Source organism: Cibotium barometz, chromosome 3, assembly GCF_041138505.1.
Source record: "Cibotium barometz isolate CiBa-2024 chromosome 3, ASM4113850v1, whole genome shotgun sequence".
NCBI lineage: Eukaryota > Viridiplantae > Streptophyta > Polypodiopsida > Cyatheales > Cibotiaceae > Cibotium > Cibotium barometz.
This window is the reverse complement of record NC_141048.1, coordinates 58469088-58475972: the sequence shown is the minus strand read 5'-3', so window position 1 is coordinate 58475972 and position 6885 is coordinate 58469088.

The window sequence follows — 6885 nt, the reverse complement described above, 5'->3', positions numbered from 1 at the left end:
GCCCTTTATATAGGCTTTACCAAGGGCTAAAGTTGGGCTAACCCTAGATCCCTTTTCCACCTACATGTGCACTTTATTTGGGGTGTATTCACACATACATGACCTCTTTCTCTCACTATTTACCACGTGTACATCATATATTTTGATATGTTTGATGGGGTCCTCAAGCTTTGGCAACTCTGACACCATCTCTTATGCAATAAACTACCAAAATTAAAGTGACCAAAGCGGGCATGCCATAGCTTTGCATCACTCAATACCTCTGGCAATATAACTAAAGAAGCATTATGTGCCAACAAGAAATTTTTTAAAATGCCTTGCACAAACAAGACTTCTAAGAGAGTGATTGCTCTACCATTTATAGCAGTGATAACAACCTTACCAACTCCTTTTATTGAGGAGTTGTTTTTTGCATGTGATTGTGCCTCCTTATGGACTAGACTCAAGGAAGGAAAATAAATAATGCTGAGAAGTAATGTGCTTGCTACCACCACTATCAAAGTACTAGATATATTAATATGTAATTAGCATGCATGCATCATAGACAGAAGGGTCATAACTACAATGCACATTGGATGCTCAATCATCTTATGCATAGTTTGTTAACTTCTCTTTTTTAGCACTTGGTGCTGATGATAGCCATGCCTAACTGTTTCTTCTTCTCCTTCTCTGGCCTTTTTATATATTCATTGATATAAAGGCCTAGCTTGTGACATTTGCCTTTCTTCTTAGGTGTGTCCTTGGCATCCTTTCTAGAAGACTAAGCTAATTCTACCTTTGGCTTACAGGCTACCTTGAGAAAATGCTTTACCTTTACCTTTTTGACTAGTAGCAAATGCCACACTCATATTGGTTTGGTTTTGCCAAGATTTCTCTTCTTGCAAGAGCACTGCAACCAACTCATCAAAAGTAGGGGCATTGGGGTTACCCTTCATCATGAGCCAAAGTGTAGATGCAAAACCCTGGCATGAATTTGGTAGAGTTATAAGAACAGTAGACACCAAAGAACTATCTAGATAGGCCTTATCAATACATGCAAACTACTCCCTAAGATCTTTAATCCTTGTAAGAAACTCAACCGTTAAATCTCCCACATTCACATGCAAGTAGGCCACTTGTGCCTCAACCGTTAAATCTCCCACATTCACATGCAAGTAGGCCACTCGTGCCTCGTTAGGCACTTGGAAAAGTGCAACAAGTACATCCCAAGAATGCTTCATAGTTTTACATAAGCTAATATGAGGAATAATGCTCCTTTTCACTGGAAGTGCCACTAATGCATGTGCCTCTGCATCCTTTCCGTCCTAGGTGACTTGTCTGCTGTGGGAGATGAGGTGGAAGATGAACATTTATATCAGAACTCATATCACCATCCAAAGTACTTGTACTATGATGCTGTGTTGGCAAGACATGGTGTGACTCAATGCTAATAACAACGTTCTAAAGCTCTTTGGTGACCAATACATGGCACATTATATAGGGCCATAATCAAGCTTATCCTCAATCAAAAGTATCCCAAATACATTAATGCTTGCCATTTTAACCTATAAATAACTAACCTTTGACACATAATATAAATATCCCAACTACGTGGTACTGTTGATAATTTCCTTTCCCAAATGTGCTTGGTTCATTTGCATGCATAACCCTTTCAATTACTTATTCAAAATTTGCATTCATCTTTTTGGGGTAGACATGGGATTTGTGAAATTAATCAACGATTAGTGACCAAGTTGGGCTAAATTTCATCTATAATCTATGTATGGGAGTAGACACTGTCCAAGCAAGTGTAGAAGCTTGTGGTAAGAGCCTCTGTTTAGTGATGGATTCTTTGACATGATGTACACCATGTATGCATGCCACGAGAACTCATGTGCCATGATGATGAAGCTACATGAAGACCAAGATGAAGCAACATGTGTGAAGACAAATGTGAATGGAGCTTGAGATGAAGACCAAGATGGAGCTCAACATGAATCCAATGAACGGCTATGTTTAGCTATGTTATGTGATGACACATGTATGTTTATGTTCCCATGTATGCCATGGCCCACCCATTATGAGGCGTAGTGGCTAATGTTCCCATGTATGATGTCTATCTCAACCTTGGGATTGGGCAACCCTTGGTCAAGATGTGCCCATACGTGTGTGGATGTGACCATATGTGTGTGTGTGGATGTGAGGATGTCTATGTTCATGTCCATGATGTTATGTCATGTTGATGTAATCACCTCTAGACATGACTGATGTAGGCTAAATGATATATGTATGTGTGTCTCCATTGAGGGGGGCAATGGATGTCATGTGTATCGCCTACTTGTGTGATGAGATCCATTTGGGCACCAAGGGGGAGTGTAAAAATGTGGTGCCAAATGTAGTACCATATGTGTATGCCATGTCTATGTCGATTTCCTTATGTTTTATGTGTAGGTAGAAACCTTAGGATATGAGAAATAATGTATGGTTGGGTGTACATGAGAACCATGTGTATGGGTTCAATGAATGTGGGGTAAAAGACATGTGTAACATTTATGTGGATGATGGCAAGTAGCATGTGGACCAAAAAGGAGATCTTATCTCTTTGATGTATATGTAAAGGCCACATGTGGATGTAAGGTGGTTGTTGTATGTCATTATCTCTAATGCAAGTCATGAGTTTATGATTAGTATTGATTCATATCTCATGAGTGTTAATCTTATGCTCTAATTATGTCTTCCTCAATCTTTCATCCATCGTAGCCTTCAGTTCTCATGTTCGTGCACCCAATACTCTCTTCAAATCCATCTCTTTCAACATGGTATCTAGAGCTAGGTCAGTACTTCACTCTCAATATTCAACATTAGCAAAAATTAGTGGCTTCATTAGGCATAATTAAGTTTTTTTAGCATCTCTAATTAACCTTATACATAAGCTCAAAATAGTGTCTGCACTTAGTTCTCCTTCTCCTCTACACCATTGACCAAGACCTTTTAGGAGCATTAAGAACACATTAGGCATCCATGCGCCTCTAAGGAATCAAGGCAATTTACCTTATACATAAGCTCAAAATAGTATCTGCACTTAGTTCTCCTTCTCCTCTACACCATTGACCAAGACCTTTTAGAGCATCAAGAACACGTTAGGGCATCCATGCACCTCTGAGGAATCAAGGCAATTTACTACAGATGGATGGAAATCATGATAGAACATAGTGCTGTAGAAAATTTGGGAGAAATCGATCAATCGACGTGTTTGGCATCTATCGACTAATTCCTCTTAGATTTGGAGGTTTTGGCCATGCTTTATAAACCTTTGAAGTCATAAATAAATTTGGTGAAGTGTAGTGAGAGATCTAGATCTACTACCCTCTTTCAGTGATACTTTAATTAAGTTTTGTTAATCTAAAATTAGTGTTTCTAATCTCAATTAATAGAGGCCTTATCTCACCCTCTTTGTTCCTTGCACAAGAGAGGCAAAGAAGAAGAGAATGAGAATGATGTCATGAAAGGGCCGATTTAAAGACTTGTATTTAGCCAACCCTAATGAGGGTTAACTCCCCTATGTGAGGTTGCTAGGGGCTCACTCCACCACCGATTGTGTCACCCCAATGGAGATCTACAAGCTAGGTAATGAGAAAAAAAGAAGGGAGCTATGGAAAGCTCTACCTCCACTCAATGCCAAAGTGCATGCAAGAGGGATCTTGAGAGGAAGAGAAGAGAAGGGAGAAGAGAAGCTAAGAGAAGAGAGAAGAGAAGAGAAGAGAAGGGAGAAGAGAAGAGAAGAGAAGCTAGACTAACACCATCCACTCCATGCATACACAACAATCAAGCGAGCAAGCATTCATAAACTTGTACAAGCATGAAACAACAAGAATAAGAGAGTGAGAGAGCAAGACTCAATTGTGACAAATGGGATTGTCCCTTTTCATATTCCATAAAATCATTTATATACATGAGCTCACTTTTTAAAATGGCGGACTACCCATTTACAATCGAGGGCCCAAAATTGCCTTCCTAGCTCTATGTACAGCTAGCACATTCCTATGATGACCGGCATTACACAAGCCGTAAGCTCGGTCATCCCATATATCTTTTATCATAGCGCGGTTACAAAATGGTAGATTACAAGAAGCGTAACCACGCTTGAAAAATGATGTTAACCAAAGTGGTTAACATACTCCCCTCCCTAATTCGGGTCCGTCCTCAGAGTTAACAAAGTATCTAACGATAGTAGATCGAGTAGGTACGAACAAAGTCCCATTGCGAGGTAGGATGTGGGGGGACCCAATGGAAATCTTTGTGACTCATCCCAGAAGGTTGTATCCATTATATCCTTGAATGTTTGGAGGTGCTAGGCAGTCAAGGCTTGGTCTCTGACTTCAACAAAGGCCCAACACTAAAGAAACTTTTTGGCTATTACGAGCACATCTAGTAGATGCCGTGATGGTAGATCGACAAATATTCGGGATTGATTCGGAGTTGTCGAGGTGCCTGGTAGTACTAGTCCAGTATGTATGGTTTGAGGAGGGACACTGCTAGGTCGACTGCTCGCCTATGAGTTCGAATGTGATGGGGTGAGCAACAATAGGGGGCATGTTGTAGCCGCCGCGTTGATGAGGTGGGTGCTTGCACTTCTAGCCATGATGCTTGGCATTGAGGTAGGGTCGTAGGACATGGAGATCCATGCAGTCGGTTACCCTGGTCGGTTACCCTGGTGATGGGAGCCTCCTGGAGTTGTTGAGGTAGGGTTGTAGAACATGGAGGTCCATGCAGTCGGTTACCCTGGTGATGGGAGCCTCCTAGAGTTATCAAACGGGCAGGATTCGTATGGCTTGCTCGAACTTCGTGCGATCTAATGGATCATGCCAATTGAGGGGATTTAACACAGGGTCGATCTCCTCCTACTCTCTCGGGGTGGTGGTGGGGGGATTTTCCCTTATTCCAAGGGTTGGGGGAGGGGATTTCGTGGTGAAGGGCCTCCTCTGTGACCTCGCAGTAGTGTTAGAAGTCAAGGTTCGTTTTGGTGAGGTTTTCTTTAGCTTGGGTTGCCCTTTGAGATGGAGGTCCTATGCTGTAGCCTGGGCAAGGGAGAGGTCATGTAGGGCTCGCTACTCTGCTTTTTATGTCGCTTGTAGCTGGCTTTGAAACTTTGAAAGGGAAGAGAGGGTGCTGGCCAATGTCCACTCTCTGTCCTCCAGGGCCTGTTGGAGGTTGATATTGGGATGGTGGCATTGTAGAGAGCCTCTTGGCTTTGCTGCTCTTGGGCCTTTGCAAGCAACATCTGTTGCTATGCCACCATTGCTAGCTCTTGCTGTTGATACATACAGTCCATCATCTGAGTGATAAGCTTGCGGGCCAAATGGGAGAAGCCCTAGGCGAAGTTTGGCACTTCCCCATGTGATGCACAGACATCTTTAGAATATGCCTCAATGTGAGCGGAAGCTCCCAGTGCACGCGTGATGCACAGACGTCTTTAGAATATGCCTCAATGTGAGCGGAAGCTCCCAGTGCACGCGTGATGCACAGACGTCTTTAGAATATGCCTCAATGTGAGCGGAAGCTCCCAGTGCACGCCCCCAGTGGAGGGTTTCCAAGGTATTTATGTGAGAGGAGGCAGGAGAAGATGGGCCACCTTCTGAGTAATGAGGAGGGAAAGGAGAGTATCCCATGGGTGGTGGGGTTTCATATGGGTTCTGGTTGAAAAATGCCTTTACGATGGGCTTTAGCGTTAATCTCCTTTGTGTTTGGGCTGCCCGGGCCAGATTGGGGTGGAACTTGCTCTTGTGGCTTTGGTTCTGGGTGATGGCGCTTTGGGGGCAGAGAGGTGGGAGAGGATTGAAGAGAGATTGGCATTGCATCATGCCCCTACAGTTCATCCCATCCGGCAGCGTGGTACTGCACCTTGGTTAGTAGGGACACGATCGTGAGCTTTCCTTGGGGGTTTCCAGCCACAGATGGAATGCAACTCCTTATGCATGTATTTTTCCCAGTTAACGGGTGTGCCTTGGTGGACCCTTGCCAGTGTGGAGAGGTTGCACCTGCTGAATCTATATGTCCATTGGGTTGTGAGCAAAAAGGATAGGGCCTTAGCCGGCATGACAATCTCCTCTTGTGTGATGTTGGTCCAATCCATCCCATCCTTAGTGGTGGTGCCTTGGAAGGTGCCGTGAGTCAGACGTGCGATGTTGGTGAGGTGCATGTTAGGCTGTTCCATCGTTGGGAGGTGCAGGGCTTCTCGGATCACGTCAAGACTTAGGTGGATGGTCTGGGTCTGGCGTGTAGCATCCAACACCTATCTAGTTGCGGCATTTGCATCGTAGGTCTTTGTGAAATAAAGGCAACTGAGAGATCTAGGCCCCAAGGTTCCAAGGCTATCGAGCCCAATTTGCTCCAGGAGGTAGGTGACTATGGCTGGATCTGCGCAACAGCTCTATAGCAAAGCATTGTGTAATAAAGGAGCTTGTGCTCCACCTTATGAGTGTTCTTCATAAGGATGTGGATAGTGTGTCCACTGACCTGCTACATTAAGTTCTCCTGGAGGTGGGACAACTGTGTTGGGTGTCAGCCCCATGGGTGCCAGCCATACTCCTCAAAGCGTCCCCAATTGGGCACTTCTTCTTTTGGGGAGAGTGGAGGATGACCTCTAGGGAGGAGTCAGAGTCTTCAGCCATTGGTGGGTGGAAAATAGGAGGCCGGAAGGTGCAAGCTTAAGAAAAAAATTTGCAAGAGTTTGGCTAGGGAGAGAGCAAAGAGTGAGGAAATGAAGTGGTGGGCCCCTATTTATAGGTTTGCAGGAAGGACACGGCCATGGCAAAGTTTGGTACGGGCATGGCATCTAAAGTTGTTAACCCATTCTTAGGGTTAACAAGAGTTACTACCATTATCTTATATCAAGGAGTCAAGGTA